The 17,197-nt window shown below is 31.6% G+C and overlaps 1 protein-coding gene across 2 annotated transcripts in view; it reads right to left on the bottom strand.

The window, feature by feature from the left end:
• LOC122504517 (sorting nexin-27) overlaps positions 1-17,197 on the bottom strand; it is a 367,585-nt gene that overhangs the window by 138,912 nt on the left and 211,476 nt on the right. The gene's annotated exons all lie outside the window — the stretch shown is intronic.

Raw genomic sequence — 17,197 nt, 5'->3', positions numbered from 1 at the left:
GAATAATGAGTGAAAATCACTATTTATAAGTTTAAATTACATTGTTAAGTGAAGTCTATATATTATGAAATTTGTAATAAACTGAACTTTTATTGCAAATAGGATCCACTCGTCGAATGGGGTCCGGGTACCTTATTTAGCAGTTAATTATAATAATTAGAGTTTTATACTATATGATTTAGGGTATCCACCCATTTTCCCAAAAACATTTTCCCGAAAGATGTTTTCACGAAAGATAAATTTCCCGAAAGTCAAAAATGTCGAATACCATTTCCCGAAGACTTTTTTCACGAAAACTATTGTTCACGAAAAAAAATTTTATTTTTTTTACAATTCTTATTTTTATTTCACCGAAGTTTCGAAAAATTATAGGACAACGTTATGAGCAATTGCACGCAAATAATCCAAATCACGTTGTTCGTTTTTGTACTCATTATACTCTAATGCAATTGCTCTCAGCCGTGTTTGAAATTCTATCCACTTTTTTTTAGCTTGTGCTTTGACTCTTCTTCCCAAACTGAGTTCAGTAATAATTATTTCTGAGTCTGCCTGTTCCTTCTGGAACTCTGTTAACGCAGAATATAAATCTAGATGATGTTTTCCAACCAGAATCTGGAAACGGTTGTGCCAACTGCCAACCCTCACTAATGTTATTTGTTTTTTGAAGTCCAGTCAATATTGCATCATAAACATTCCAAAGCTGTATAGCGTATCGCGGAACAATAGCTCTCCTTCTGCCTCTCGCTGCTCGGCCAACATAATTTTCTTCAAAGTAAGTGAGAATCGGAAGTAAGTTCTCGGTAAAATTATTTTTTAAGAGAAGAAAGGTGGACAAAACTTCTGCTACAGGAACAAAAGCAAGCGCTAGAATCATGTGAGTGTTAATTTTCAATGTCCGATCATTAGGATTATTATACAATTCCTGCAATCCTACGCTCTGAATCCTTCTATAAACAGATTGTCCGAGGTGGAAAAAGCAGTACTGCAAAGGAACATCCGGAAAAATTTCGTGGCAGGTATTAATGATGGCTTTTTCGAAGTCACTCGTTATTCTGCGTGGCAAACAATTAATTCTGTACGTGTCTATAGCAGATTGGACAGATCTTAAAACTGCAGCATACTGATATGTTTCCTTAGATGATAAAAGAGCATAAACAAACGGTAAGGAAACTGGAGACTCAGGAATACTTGAATTTAGATTTCGAGAACTTCTCCTGCATGTTCCAAGTATAGTGAAAACTTGAGTGAATATTGTAGGAGACACTTAAATTTAATAGAAAAATAATAATAATACTGAAAGTAATAATAATATTAAAAGTAATAAGTAATAAAAAAATAATAATGTGTACCTTGAACGTTCCGTCTAAAAACCAGCAATCACTTTGACATAATAATTCTAAATTTCTATGTGTTGAAAACACAAGAACTCTTCCATCCTGAGTATCGCTTTTCGAATCATACAGTAAAAACTTCTCACCAGTAACAGTATGTTGATATTTGTCAGGAAGATCTTCCAAGTCAGACAATAATGTAGGGTTAGGTGGTAAATTTCTTCGGCGTTCTCTTCGCATTGCCTTTTTTAAATTCTCTCTTTCTGGTAGTTGACTTAAAACCCCTTCAGATAGTTCAGATAATTGTGTTCTTAAAATCTGGGCCAGGGGTTGCTCCGGATGTTCTTCTGCACCCCGTTTCAAATATATTTGACAACTTCTGCTTTACATTCCTCTTGATTTGGCACATGTTGATGGACTGATTTGTTTGGACCTTTTAAAACTACAACTTCTCCTGCACTATCGAAGCAAGTGATAGCCCTTGCAATACACTCCTTTCCACGAACTTTCTTACAATCCCAATATGTTTTTCCCTTTGCTGCTCTGGACTTCAAATAACTAAAACCGGCCACATGTAATTTACCACCAACAATTTTTCCTGAACTCTCCATTTTAATATAATAAAAATTAATTAAAATTACTTGAAAATTTTGACTTTTAAAAATACTTATAAATTTGGAAAACTTTATTTCAGAACAAATATGACAAATATGAAAGTAAATGTTAAAACAAATAAACGTAGACCGTTGCCAGGTAACAAGGTAAGAACTTCAAAAATGACGATTATTTTATGAATTTCGGGAAAAAGTTCTTCGGGATTATATTTTCGTGAAAAAATTCTTCGGGAAAAGGTATTCGAGATTTTTGACTTTCGGGAAATTTATCTTTCGTGAAAAGATCTTTCAGGAAAATGTTTTCGGGAAAATGTAATGTATTAATAAGGCGCACGGAGAAAAAGGAATAGTTGACACATCCAGATACATGGATATCACAGCCATATTATATTGAAAAATACGGGATATCCATAGTTAAGGTTGCTGCATCCATATTCTATGGCTGGCTGTATATTGTTGGAGCAGCAAAAGATCTATTGTTGGGTGATCCATAGTAATGGAAATGTGAAACAAAAAATTGGAATCACTCAATTAATTAAATTCAATGTCACTTGAGATATTTTATACACATTTTTGTTAATTAATGCACACCACTTATTGAATAACCGCATATTAACGAAATAAATTATTAACCGATGGAGGAGACACGAACCCTAGACCTAACGCATACTAAACACTAACGCTATCCACTACACTATACACGCAACTACAATATTTGAGCATATAATAATCTTTATATGCTCTACACATATTTCATGAAAATGAATTTACATAAAAACTAATAGACAATAATGATAATAAATAATAAACAATTATAACACTATTTATACACAATAAACTCACAACGTGATTATATAGACGTGACAGGAAACCGACGCGACGGACAAATTGAGACGACCATTTTTAAATGGATGCCATGATAATGAATTGCGCGCAACATGTATCGAAATTTTGAACTAACTATGGATCTCCCAACCAAAGTTTATATGGATGAGGTAGCCATATGTGAAAATCCATAGCATGAATTGTAAGCCCAACCATGCCTATGGATGTCACATCCATATTTGATTCAACAATATAATATGGCTCCCTCATCCATTGAATATGGAATGTGCTTCCATTCTGAAAGTTGTCTCTTCCATTGAATTGGATAACACAACAATATTCTGCTCAACAATATTTTTATGGATATCTCTTCCAGACCTTTTCTTTCCGCGATAATTAAACCTTCGTAAGAAAGTGTAGTTTGTAATAAATAAAAGAACAATTATAAAATAAAGAATAACTAAGAAGCTAATGAATTAATTGTCCTGTCTTTAATCATTCCCGAAGCTGGTCATGAATTTACTTCCCGATTATTATTATTGGGAGCGACAATGTTCGTGCACTTAACAAGGAGAATCGATCTCGCTTGCTCTACGAGGATCGTCTCGGTGAAGAGCCAGGGCGCTACCTAGACCCTCTTATCCAATAAGAAATATAGCGAAATAATTAAATCTCTGCAAAGATGATTATTATTCCAGGAAGCTCTCTAAGTTAGTGATGGGACATCGATGTTGTGAAACATTGACATCGAAAATTCATAACATAGATGTCATCGATGTATCGAAAAGAAAACATCGATGTTTCGATGTTCCGATGTTTTTTTCACACTTCCTTTTGATTCTTCAAAAAATATATTTATAAAATTATAATAACATTTAAAGTAGATTTTAAAAAGATTTAAGATAAAATGGTAATTTTTAAAAGCAAAATTTATAAGATAAAAAAACACAAATTGTTAGAGGCAAAAAATAAAGAAAATATTTTTAAAAAACCTCTTCTCCCCATTTAATTTACATCGATTTCAAACATCGAGAAAAAACCTAAATACATCGAAAACATCGAGGTTTTAAACATCGACCTCGAAGGAAAAACATCGATTTTTCGATGTCCCATCACTACTATATATGGAGCAAAAGTATTTCGATTTAGGATTTTTTAATAAATTGTAATTATTCATTACGCTCCGGTCTCCCCTATACCTACGAATTATTACCGTACAATTTGAAAATTACATCTATAAATTCAATAGTTGGAGATGTTATTGCTATTCGTTTTCTTAACATATAAAGGGGGAACTCGTGTAAAATGAAATTTTTTTACAATTTTTTTCATTGCTTTAAAAGTTAGTTTGTCATCTGTAGAATATAATCCTACATTGTTAATCCAAAATTCAAAGTATAAATGTCTCTATAGCATACATAAGTGTAAAAAGATTATAGGAAAAAAAGATTTAAAAAATTTTCAAAATTGTGGATTTTACCGGGCATCAAACATTAAAGAAAATTCTTTTTAAAAAACGAATAACTTTTAACCATTTAGTTAGATTTTGTTTATATTTTAGGTGATAATAACTGATTCTCTAACAATTTAAAGTGCAATACTAAAAAACAAAAAATCCAAAATGTGCCCGGAAAAAAAGTCAAAAAAAATTTTAATTTCATTTTTTTCGGGCATAAGCACCCTTTTCATTTTTTTGTAACTATGATATTTGGATTCCTTATCTTCTCCAGAATTTTTTGCAAAAAAAATTCCTGAAGACTTTAAAACTAACCGAAATATCGAATTTTTTGTCCGACAGCGCACATACTTTGCACTTACGCAAATGCGTCGCATCCCGTGTGGAAAAACGTTGTGGCAGTCCAATAATTTCCCGATTAGCAATCATCAAGTCCGTATAATCTAGACGGTTCATCAAGTCTCAAATCAGTTACTCAACGGATGGTCTTATTAGAAAAATTTTAAGTCAAATAAATCCATCTAGTAAGGGGTTATTAAGATCGTCTAGATTTGGTCTAGGATGTTATACGCGCATGCGGCAATCTATACCCAGTTGTTAAATAACATGGCGTCGCGTCGATTGGAGTCGTTAGATCAGTTAGCGTGTAGTGCATTTTTTTGTGAATTTTAGTGTTTGTTGTAGTTTCTGATTTATGTGAATAATAATGTGTTATGTTGTAGTTATTTTCTGTATAATATTTCATTTAAAAAGTGCACTGAAAAAAATAGATTTTGATAGACACATGTCTCTGTGTGTTTTGATTTGCAGTAAATTTTATTGTACAAAAAGACTTCTATCTCTATTTGCAAAGAGTGAGAGGGTCACAAAGCCTTACGCTCGAAGAAAGTTAAATAGAAAAATACTGAAAGTTAAAACATGTTTTTATATTTTTTATGTAAAAAAATTCATTAAAATTATTTCAAATATAATAAAGTTTGGATATACTTCCGAAAACAACTCCCAACCGACTTTAATGAAACTTGGTGAAACTTATGTATTTTGATGCGCTGATTACGAAAATAATAGTGAAAATTGGCGCAAATTTTAATTTTATGGTGAAAACTGAAAAGACACCATAAAATTGAAGTTTTATGTGTTATTTCTTTTAAGAAATGCAAAATTTTTAAAAATATTGTTTACAAAAGTTGTAGATCTCAATAAAATACAATTTTTTTGTTCTATACATTTTTTTTAAAAAGTGTCAATTTTTCGAGAAAAATGCAGAAAATGATAAAATTCCATGAAAATTGGGTAATTGAGGGTCCCTATCAAAGAACCGGTAATAAGATATTGAGACTCAAAATTCTCGACCTCTAAATAAAAAAGGATTTAAAATTTTAATTTCTTGAAATCATTTTGTATTGGTATAAATATTATCCAAATGTTTCTAAAAAAATTGGGATTAAAAACAGTTTAATTATTTATTTACAGGGCAATGCTTTCGAGCTTAAAAAACTTTAACCGGTTCTTTGATAGGGACCCTCAATTATGCAAAAGAAGGACTTTTTCCAATTTCAGAGATAAATGATCAATTCTTTTTTTGGAAAGCTTTCAGTTAGCTAGAAAATAAAAAATCAGATGGGCGGAAGCCAAAAAAGATAACTCTAGGAATACCATAGGGATGGGTAACAATTGTTATAATATGGTTCCTTAGGGACTATCCTTAAAGTAATAGTCATAGATAATAATCATAGTATATTTAAAAAAGTGTTTTTTGTGACACGTTAGAGGGGGGTCGGTTCTGGGTTCGGTACCTTCTAGTACCAAGTAGAAATAAATTTGACTCCCTTTCCGTATTCAAAGTGTACATGAATTCTAGCGGAAGCGGGCTTCGCCCGCCTCCGTTTTGGTTTCCTCCACGAGTATATTTAAAAAAGTTGGAGGGGGGTTGATTCTGGGTTCGGTACCTTCTAGTACCAACTAGAAAGTCAATTTGATCCCCTTTCCGTATTCAAAGTATACAGGAACTTCAGCGGAAGAGGGCTTCGCCACAGTGGGGCAAAAAACACGCTATTGGACAAATTAATTTTTAGACCACAATTTTTAACCGATTCACAAAATTTTTTTTTCAATTAAAGCTAATAAAATTTTGCATAAAACGTACGTTTTTTATTTAAGAAAAAAATGTTCCGTTAATTGTTTATTAAATGTTAAATAAAAAAATGAGAAATTTTTTTTCTTTAAACAAATATTGTTGCTTTTGAAAGCCTATTATATTATTAATAATTACCAAAAACATTATAGCCATGTTCTAAAAATGTTTTGAGACATTAACTATTTTGTTTAAACAATTTTTGCTTTTGTTATAAACAAATAAATTAACAAAAGCTTTTTTTAATATAATGTAAATTTAGTTACTAAATTTTGCATAATCTACTATACTTATGATATGCAAGTAAATACTAGTTAAATTTATTGTTCTAAACAATTACTTTTTGTTATGTTATAAACAATTTATTTATTAACAATTTTTATTTTTTTAACACAAAGTTAGTTATATTTTTAAAACCAATATTATTATTAGTTACGATTTACAGGAAGTATTTTTTACTCTCATTTATTATTGTAACATTGTTTAAACAAAGCTTAATTAACAATTGCACCGTTTCTTTATTTTTAGTTGTTTAAGTCTCGTTTTTTTGTATATTTCCTTGTATATAAAGTAATTTCTTAACTTGTTGTCAAATTTCACATTTGTTAATAATTTGAATTGTTATTAACAATTGTTAAAAAATATTAATAAAAAACATTTTTTTTATAAATAACTTTATTAAATTGGGAATATTGTTATATTACTTTATTTTACGTATTTAATATAATTTACTATTTATGAGCATAAATAGTCACCAGAACTCAAAAACTGGTGTCGACTCGACAACTGGTTCCATCACCCTATTTAAAATTATAAAAATAGGGGATGATTTTCTGAAAATAAATAAGATCAATTTTCTCAAAAACACCACCTTTTTTGTTATCAATTTTTTTCTACAAGTTCTTAAAATAATTATGAACATTTCCTGTGAATTTCAAGCGGGCTAAACCATTCTGGCAATCAAGAGAAATTTTTTTTGAAATATTTATTTTCGCAAATTTTTAAATTGTTAACTTTGCATTTTTGAAAACAAATCAATCGTTATAACATTGTTGACGTAAACGTTTACAATTTAAAAATTTGTTAAAATAAATATTTTATAAAAAAATTCTCCTGATTGCCAGAATGGTTTAGCCCGCTTGAAATTCATAGGAAATGTTCATAATTATTTTAAGAACTTGTAATAAAAATTTGATAACAAGAAAAGGTGGTGTTTTTGAGAAAAAATACTGGCTTTTCGCCTTGTATATCCGGCCATGACCTGGTATATATGAGTCAAGAAGGCTAGAGACAGGAGGTGAAACTTCGGTAGTGGGGATGAGTCAAGAGTCATCCTTTAACCAGGCGTTTTTCGTTTCGAAAAGTCGCCAGCGCGGTGCTTCTGCACATCACTCACACATTCAAATTCTTGTATACCATATGTTTTACATGTGCACTGTAAAAAAATTTTTCTGTAGATTTACAGTTTTTTACAGGAATTTGTAAAATACCACCTTTGAAAGTAGCGAATTTACAATCCCTTTAATAAAATTACTACTTTCAGCGTGTCAATTTTCTGTAAATTTACTACTATGAAAGTAGGTAATAATCAGTAATAATTTTGTCCTTTTATTACCTACTTTCATAGTAGTAAATTTACAGAAAATTGTAAAATTGACGCGCTGAAATTAGTAATTTTACTAAAGGGATTGTAAATTCGCTACTTTTAAAGATGTTATTTTACAAATTCCTGTTAAAAACTGTAAATCTACAGAGAATTTTTTTTACAGTGTGTATGATATGATTTTAATTTGAGGTTAACTTTAAAGTGCAATCGAGACACAATGTGTGTCATAACGGATATATATAGAAATAATGTGAGTGATTATTAAATTAAGTATTATTCAAATAATTAAAAATTCCGAAAACGTGCTGTGTGAAAAGTTGTAACAAGAAGAAAGATAAACACAGCACTATGACTATTACTTTTTGTTAACTTTTAATACACTTCATGCTATAGTTTCCACATTTTTTTTATGTAAAAACTTTTTTTTTAATAACTAAAAGATGTTTGAAAATATATAAACACTTATATTTTATATTGTATTTGTATAGAATATATTTTCCTGTGTTTACGTGTGTAGCTGCGCAGAAGTCCGTGTGGTCTATTGCGGCGAAAACTTTTTTTGAAAGTAAACGCCTGACCATACATCAGCTGAGCGACTCAGCATTGCCATACCCCCACTACCGAAGTTTTACCTCCTGTCTCTAGTCTTCTTGATATGAGTGGAGCTTAATGATTAACCTGCGAACAGAGTAAAAGTGTGGGGCGCGTAGGCCGCCCTTGCTCCCGCGTATGCGCCAAAGGGTCCAAAGACCCCTGGCGCATCAGCGGGAGCAATTCAAATGAAGGAACGTAGATCTCAGCAACCAATGTAGTGCCGAGTAGGAGTGTAGAGAGAGCAATAGGGGAGACTGGGGTAAACCCGCGCACAGGGTAAACCCGCTCACCAGCGATTTAACGCGATGAACTCAACTTAAGATGGAGATATTGATACTGTGAATAGTACTTACCATTCAACTTATATTAACGAACTTTCGTTTAGTTTCATGAATTCAACATAGAATCAGAGGCAATCAAATGTTTTTAGAGGTATCAGAAAAAAACGTTTTTTGGATTTTTAAGTTTTTCGATCATTATTTTTGAGTCTTAATTTATTTGGCAAATTTTTTTTTGTTGCTATTGGATGTCCTTTTTCGAAGTACATGTATAGTTTTATCTTATTTCAAAAAGATTTAATTAAATTTATTCTGAAATGTGAGGAATACACTCGGGGTAAAGTCGCTCACGTGAAGTCGGGATAAACCCGCTCACTTAGTTCTTAATTTAAAATTTAGAATAAAATAATTTCACGTATTATATTTCAACAATAACACAATTTATGACTTATTAAAACCAAAATTGTAACTACATTTCACTTTCTCTTAATAAAATATAACACTATTTAAATCCATAGTTGTAATTCATAAAATCTATGTTCATTATTTATTAAACCAATTTTTTGTTTATAGAATTGTTTATATAACTCATAAATTATCAATAATAAATCATACTTAAGACGGGAATAAGACGAACTTTAATATTTAAAAAATAAAACTGTTCCGTCTTGAAAAGATAAAGTGAGCGGGTTTACCCTGGAAAATTGTAATTTCGAAATTTGGTATATGTGTATTAAAAAGTTTCTCTAAGTAAAACTAAAAAAGATAAATCAAAAACTCTTTTTTATTTTTTTAGTAGAAATCATAAGCTTTCAAATGATATAAATTAATAATATGTAAGATGTAGACTATCGATCACTCCGAGTCAAATTAGAAATAAAATATAGATGGTTTTTACGTTTCGACAGCGCAGCTGTCCTCTTCAGAACTATGGTTTATTGAAATAAAAATTTTTTTAAAATTACAAATTAAAAACAATTACATAATTTTTATAAAACAAAAATAAATATTTACCGCAATTACTCAATAAAAATATTTAACATAATTTAAAAAAAATATATATATAAGGACAGTTCCATGAGGAACGTCTTCGTCGTAGTGATAACAATTTGACACTGATGCAAAGTATATATTTCGGATTACATTATAACTACGGGGATGAGGTGAATGACCGCATCAGTAAACAGAGAACGAACAAGTGAATTGTCAAGGTAAATCAAATTATAAGAGAGGAGTTATGAATATATTTTTCTCTCATTTAGAAAATGAATATAATTAGTATTAAGATTTTGTATGTCTTCTTTTTTATTTACTGAGTTCCTTTGTAAATTGATGTGAATCATCTCTGATATTAATCGTTTTTTATAGTTTTGTTCTTTATCTAATATCCTAAAGTTATCCCAATCAAAATCGTGTTTAAACAAATTATTATGATCAGCAATTACACCAGATTTTGAATTCTTATGTTCTTTAACACGAACACCAACCATTCTCTTTGACTGGCCAACATAAGAAGCTGTACAATTTTTGCAGTCAATTTTATAAACTATATTTGTATTTTCAAATTTTTTACTTTTATCTTTGCCTTTTTTAATCAAATTATGGTTTAATACAGTACCGGCCAAAATTGTCAGTCCACCCATTTTTGAAGGAATGAAAAAAATTTTTTAACATAAAATTTATGAAAACTCAAAATTTTTTTGGTTTATATTTTGAAAGACAATAAAATTTTGAAAAGAATAAGACCTCACAGAAGTTATTTGACCAAAATTTGTAGAAGATATTCTTAAAAATCGTCATTTTCAATGTTTTACAAAAATTTGAATAACTTCTAAAATAATGAACGCTTTTTAATAATCTTAGGCTTATTTTAAAGGTCGTTTTCTACGGAATAAGCATTACTTATAGGCATTAACCTGTAATTTTTTATTTGGAATAAGCATGACGTCAAAGTTGGACAAAAAAATTGGAAAAATTTGAAATAAATTTTTTGTACTAAAAACTATTCTAGAACATATATAAAACATGATATGGTGAAGATTTTTAAAGAAAAGTTAATAAAAAATATGTTTGAATTTCAAAAATTATTTTTCTTTTAATAACATTATTTCAAATTTTTTGAATTTTTTTGTCCAACTTTGACGTCATGTTTATTCCAAGTAAAAAATTAGAGGTTAATGCCTATAAGTAATTCTTATTCCGTAGAAAATGACCTTTAAAATAAGCCTAAGATTATTAAAAAGCGTTCATTATTTTAGAAGTTATTCAAATTTTTGTAAAACATTGAAAATGACGATTATTAAGAATATCTTCTACAAATTTTGGCCAAATGACTTCTGTGAGGTCTTATTCTTTTCAAAATTTTATCCTCTTACAAAATATAAACCAAAAAAAATTTTAGTTTTCATGAATTTTACGTTAAACAATTTTTTTCATTCCTTTAAAAATGGGTGGACTGACAATTTCGGACGGTACTGTATATTATTTTTGCATGGAATAGATAAAACATTATAATTATTAAGAACAAAAGCAGTTTTTTCATAAAGATAAGGAACATAGGGTAAAAGAACTTTCGGCATGTTAGTATAAAGATTGTTATTTTTAGTGGAAAATTTCTGAGAATTAGATTCAATTAAACGAGTACGCTTTATTATATATTTTTCAATAAATTCTAAAGGATAATTATTTTTTAGTAGGGTGTTCTTAACAAACTGAATATTTTTATTATGATATTTTTTATCAGAGAGTTTAATAGCTCTATCAACTAAATTATAAATAATTGCAATTTTTTGAGAAAAAGGGTGTTTAGAGTAATAATTAATAGTACGTCCGGAAAAAGTAGGTTTTTTATACCAGTCAGTAATTAGTTGATTACTCTCATTGATAATAACAAGAACATCCAAAAAATTAATGGTATTATTATTTTGTTTTTCAAATGTAAACTGTAATCTTTCGTCATAACTGTTATAAACATTAATCATTTCATCAATTTTATCTTTTGGTATGCAAGTAATTATATCATCGACATATCTATAAAAAAATAAAGGTTGAAAAGAAAGATTAGCATTACAAGAGGTCTCAAGGTCCTCCATGACAATATCTGCAAAAAGACCAGAAATTGACGAACCCATGGGAGTACCATAAACCTGCTGGTAATACTTGTCATTAAATTTAAAAAAAGTATTATCAAAAAGAAATTGACATGAGTCAAGTAAATCATCAATTGCAATATTACAATTTTGAGAAATCATTCGATAGCGTCTGATGAGAGAATCACTTACATGTTTCGAGCCGACATTTGTAAATAAAGATGATACGTCAAGGCTAATTAAAATATAATTGTCAGGAACAGTAACATTTTTAATTTTTTTAATAAACTCAAAACTATTGCGTACATAGGACATCGGTTTTTTTAAAGAATTGCTAAGCATATCAAATAATTGTTTGGATAGAAAGGCTGTTGGAGAACCAATAGTCGAAACAACAGGTCTTAAAGGAATATCTTTTTTATGAATTTTAGGCAGACCATAAATTCTTGGAAGGTTAGTATTAGTCTGTGTTAACTCAATGTCAATGTATTTTCTACCCTAAAGTCCACTATCATTCAAATGTCTAAGAACATTATAAGTATTAGTTTTTAATTTTGATAACGGATTTTTTTAAATAATTTTGTAAGTTTTTTTATCAGAGAGTAAATTTTCAAGTTTTTTTATATAATCTGATCTATTTAACGCAACCGTGACATTTCTCTTGTCCGCAGTAGTGAACAAAATATTCTTATGACTACTAACAAATGATTTCGTCTCATTCAACATTTTTGCAAACATTCTATCTTTTATGTTAACGTGGCATGATCTTTTTTTGTTGTTTTCATAGGAACGAAAGTTACCTATCAATTTGTTTCGAATGTCATTTGATAGTCTACATCTTACATATTATTAATTTGACCGAGTGATAAAATCAAGAATTCTATGATATAAATTAACTTGGATTTAGGGAATAATTTCTTAGATTTTTACCGATCTGAAAAAAAGTGAGCGGGTTTACCCCAGTCTCCCCTATAATAATTATTTTATTAAATTATTAAAAATTATTAATTATAAAGATTAAATTAAATTTGAATATTAGCTCGTTTTAAAAATCTGAATATGTGAAAAACTATTCTTGGAGAAGGCTTCGTAAGAAATTGAATGCTGCTAAAAGGTGGAGGACATTTTAAGGCTCTCGAGAGAGCTCTTAAAAGGTCTGGTCGGAACGCGTCAAACCTAGGGCACGCCCAAAGTATGTGATTCAGATCTTCTTCCACACCGCGATTGCAAGAGCATTCACTGGAGGAAATGTAATTTTTCCTGTGAAGGCTAGCAGCTAAATTATAGTGATTGGAACGCGCGCGACATAATGAAACTATCCAGGATCTGCGGGCGACGAAATCAGCAAACCACGGTTTTCTTCTGGGTTTATAGAAAAGTTGAGTGTAATGGGCACCCTTATTTTTACCTACGTCTGTTAAATAAGAATTAAAACTAGCATCAAGTTGCTTGCGAGCAACACTATGGAAATCCGAAAAAGAAAGCTGAATATCTAGTGGAGTAGGATTTGTGGATGCTTCTTTTGCTGCTTTATCAGCCGCTTCGTTTCCCTCTATCCCTGAATGACCAGGAACCCAGACCAGTTTCGCTGGACGACCTAAATCAGACAGGACCTTTAGGCGGTTTCTAATCGCAAATATTATATAAGATTTAACTTTATAGATACTTTTGGAGTTTATGTTTTTAAGTACGCTAAGTGAGTCTGAAAATAAGACTGTATTATTAAGATTGAAATTAATTATAAAATCGAGAGTAAATAAGATTGCAAACGCTTCGAGGGAAAATATTGAAGCAAACTTAGAAATTTTAAATTTTGATACGATATTTAAAGTAGGACAAACAAAGGCGCAACCCGCTAAAAGGTCTTTGTCCGACTTTGAGCCATCAGTAAAAAAGAAAACATGATTAGGAAAGTTGCGATTGGTTAGGTCCCTGAATAAAATTGCTAGATTAAGAGAATTTTGTAGTGATTTGCCCAAGTCAAAGAAGATTTGGGGAGTGAATATATGATCCTCATAGAGGAATTCGAAGTAAGGATCTAGATTCTTACTTCTAATGAGTCAGCTGTAATTCTTCGATCTTTCGAAAGCAATTAGAAGAGGATAATTAAAAAGAGTATTAGAGTCGCGGAGGAGTCGCGAAAGAACTGTAAGTCCGACCGGTAAAGGGTGGCTGGGATTTGAAAAAATTCTATAAAGGTATTTCTTTGCGAGAAAGTTAAATTTTATTCTTAAGGGGGGTACACAACATTCTGCTAACATTACATTGATCGGGGTGCTATTCCTGTAGCCTACGGCTAGTCGAAGAGCTTGATTTCTGATTTTTTCAAGGCGGGAGAAATTTTTATGGGATTTAAAATTAGAGGAGATGGAACCATAGTTAACGCCACTTGCAATTAAGGAATCAAAAATGTGAAGCAATAATTTGGGATCGGCACCCCACCATGTGCCTCTAAGAACCCTTAAAACATTAAGAATTTTTCTGCTTTTGTAACATAAATAGTTGAAGTGGGTATCGGATGAACCGGATTGGTGGAAGTTAATGCCTAGGTAAATTGCGGAAGGGGAGGGTTTGATAATAAATGATTGATTATTTAAATTTAAAGAAAGTGGTGGGTCTTCTAAGTTAATCTTCTTATTGCTAAATATAACTAACTTCGTCTTTTCCGGACAGACCTCCAGACCTCTGTCTTTAAGATAATCAGACAGTGCGTTTAAACTGTTTTGGAGGGAAGTTATTATTTGGTTTAGACTAGATGAACGGCAGGTGACCGTTAGATCGTCTGCGAATTCATAAATTATGCAATTTGCCGGAATGCATTTATGTAGATTTCTAGTGTAGATAGAGTAGTTGATTGGACTAAGGATGCTACCCTGAGGTAGACCGACAGCTAAGCGTTCGAAGCTAAGCGTTCGACATACCACAGGAGTCTATTGTAAATAAGTTTCTCAGTTACTTTAAATAGGCAGGAAGCCAAAGAGACAGGACGGAATTTACCAGGAGTGGATTTCGGCAGGAAAATAATGAGAAATTCGTTCCACGAGGAAGGAAAGACATTGTTAGAAATGATTCTATTTAATATTGATAAAAGGGTAATAAGAGCTTCATCTGGAAAATGTTTAATGATATTATAATCTATTTTATCTAGACCTGGAGATGATTTTACTTTACATGAATTAATTGCAATTTTGAGTTCTTCCAGAGAAAAAGACGCTTCCAAGAAAGGATTATGTATGAAATTATTAGGAAAATTATCATGAAAAACTGTAGGTGGGTAAAGCTCATCTACCAGAGAATGGAGCTTGTCTATCATTTCCTTGTCTGCCGAACATGAAGCTGTTGGTGGATGGGTAAAACGATGTTTAAAGCTTTTAACAACCGACCATACTCTTGAAATAGGAGTATGTCTATCTAAAGAATTGCAAAATGTTTTAAAAGATTCTCTTTTAGCTTCATTAACAGTGCGTTTGACTATCGCTTCAGATTTTTTATATTCAAGAAAATTTTGGTAATTAGAAGATTTTTTATAATTTGACAAAGCTAATTTACGATTATTAATAGCCTCATCGCATTTACCATTCCACCAAGGTGCTGGAATGAAAGGTTTTTTAGAATGTGGCCTGTTACCTAGTGTGTGGTGTGAAGGTTTGTGTTGAGGACAGGCAAATTTGACTGAGCTGTCCACGATGTCTGTGAATAGGTTATAGTCTGCGATGGGATCTGTGGTGTTTAAAAGGTTTGAATTGGATTCTACAGATAAACGGATTTTTTCAGAAAAAAGTGTCCAATTGATTGATTTGAGGTTATATTTGTGAGAAGAAAAAGTGAAAATGGGTATAGAGATGCCTAGAGATGAGAATATTGGGAAGTGATCACTGCCCAGTGTGTCATTGTGTATGGACCATGAAGAGAGAGTGTAAAGGTTTGAGGTAACAAGTGACAAATCCAATGCTGAACCAGGGCTCGGTGGGCGACCTAAGTAAGTAGGGGAGCCGTTGTTTAAAAGAATAAAATCAGAGGTATCCAATTGGTCACATAAATTTTGCCCGTTTATGCAGGTCTGGGAGCTTCCCCAAAAGGTATTATGACTATTAAAGTCACCTCCTATGAAGACAGACCTGAAACCGGAATTTTTAATAGAATCGAAAAAAGATTTCCAAACATTAATGGAAGTTTGTTTACCCGGTACTCTATAAGCTGAGATCAACAAAAGCTTACCCAACGATGAGTCAATAGAGACAGCTAGTGTCTCCAAATCGTCTTCTCGGGTATAGATTGTGTTGATTCTTGAAAAAGTTAAGTTTTTACGAATGGCGATGACCAGGCCACCACCTTTATTTACTAATCTATCAAGTCTAATAATATTAAAATTTTTAAGAATATTAAGGTTATCGCGTCTATCCGGTTTCAGGAAAGTTTCGCAGAGAAGGAGAATGTCGAACTTGTCTGAAATTTTGTGAATTTCGTGTGTCTTGTTAGAGACACCACGACAATTCCATTGCAGTATGTTTAATTTAGGGAGATTGGCCATGTTTGTCCGTTGAAGGAACAAGTAAAAGGCGGAGGTTATCTTTGATGTTGGTGAGAAGAGAATGTCTTTGTTTAGCATCATCAGGAGAAGAATTGGGAGAGGAAAGTGACACCTGGTTGTTCAACCAGGAGATGATAGAGGAGAGTGAGTAGGAATCTAGGTTTGGTAAAGAGGAGTGGTTAGAAGATGTAGAAGGTGGTAGAGGTAGAGATGCTTGTGTGAAGTTTGAGAGAGCAAAACCGTTTGGAAGCATGATTTCCGATCTTCCATTGTCCCAATTGGAGGCAAAGAATGAAGAAGCGGAGCTTCTTAAAGGTTTTGTCATGTTTTTGTGTTTGTGAGTTTTGTTTGTGGAGGATGGATGAGTAAAGTTTTGTTGCTGAGCTGTTTGTGAGTATGAACGAGACTGGGATTGCGTTTTTGTAGGCTGAACTGATGACGGCGTTGGACAATCTCCCAGATCTGGAAACTCAGAAAAGTTAAAAGAACTCGAGAGGTTCGAGGTTGTTTTTGGACTGAGGAATTGTCGTGCTTCACTGAAGGACAATCTGTGCATTGTCGCGTAATAGCGAATTTCCTTCTGTTCGACGAACTTTGGGCAGAGTTTTGAAGATGTCCTGTGTGGACCTTTGCAATTCAGGCAAGTTGGGGAATCCGAAGTTTGGGGACATTTGTTTGAATCGTCGTGTGGGGTTGTGCTACCGCATTGTTAGCATCTAGCTTTGGATCGACAATTTTT

This window comes from Leptopilina heterotoma, unplaced genomic scaffold, assembly GCF_015476425.1.
Source record: "Leptopilina heterotoma isolate Lh14 unplaced genomic scaffold, ASM1547642v1 Lhet_302, whole genome shotgun sequence".
In the NCBI taxonomy this organism is placed as follows: domain Eukaryota; kingdom Metazoa; phylum Arthropoda; class Insecta; order Hymenoptera; family Figitidae; genus Leptopilina; species Leptopilina heterotoma.
This window is presented reverse-complemented; position numbering and strand designations above follow the sequence as displayed.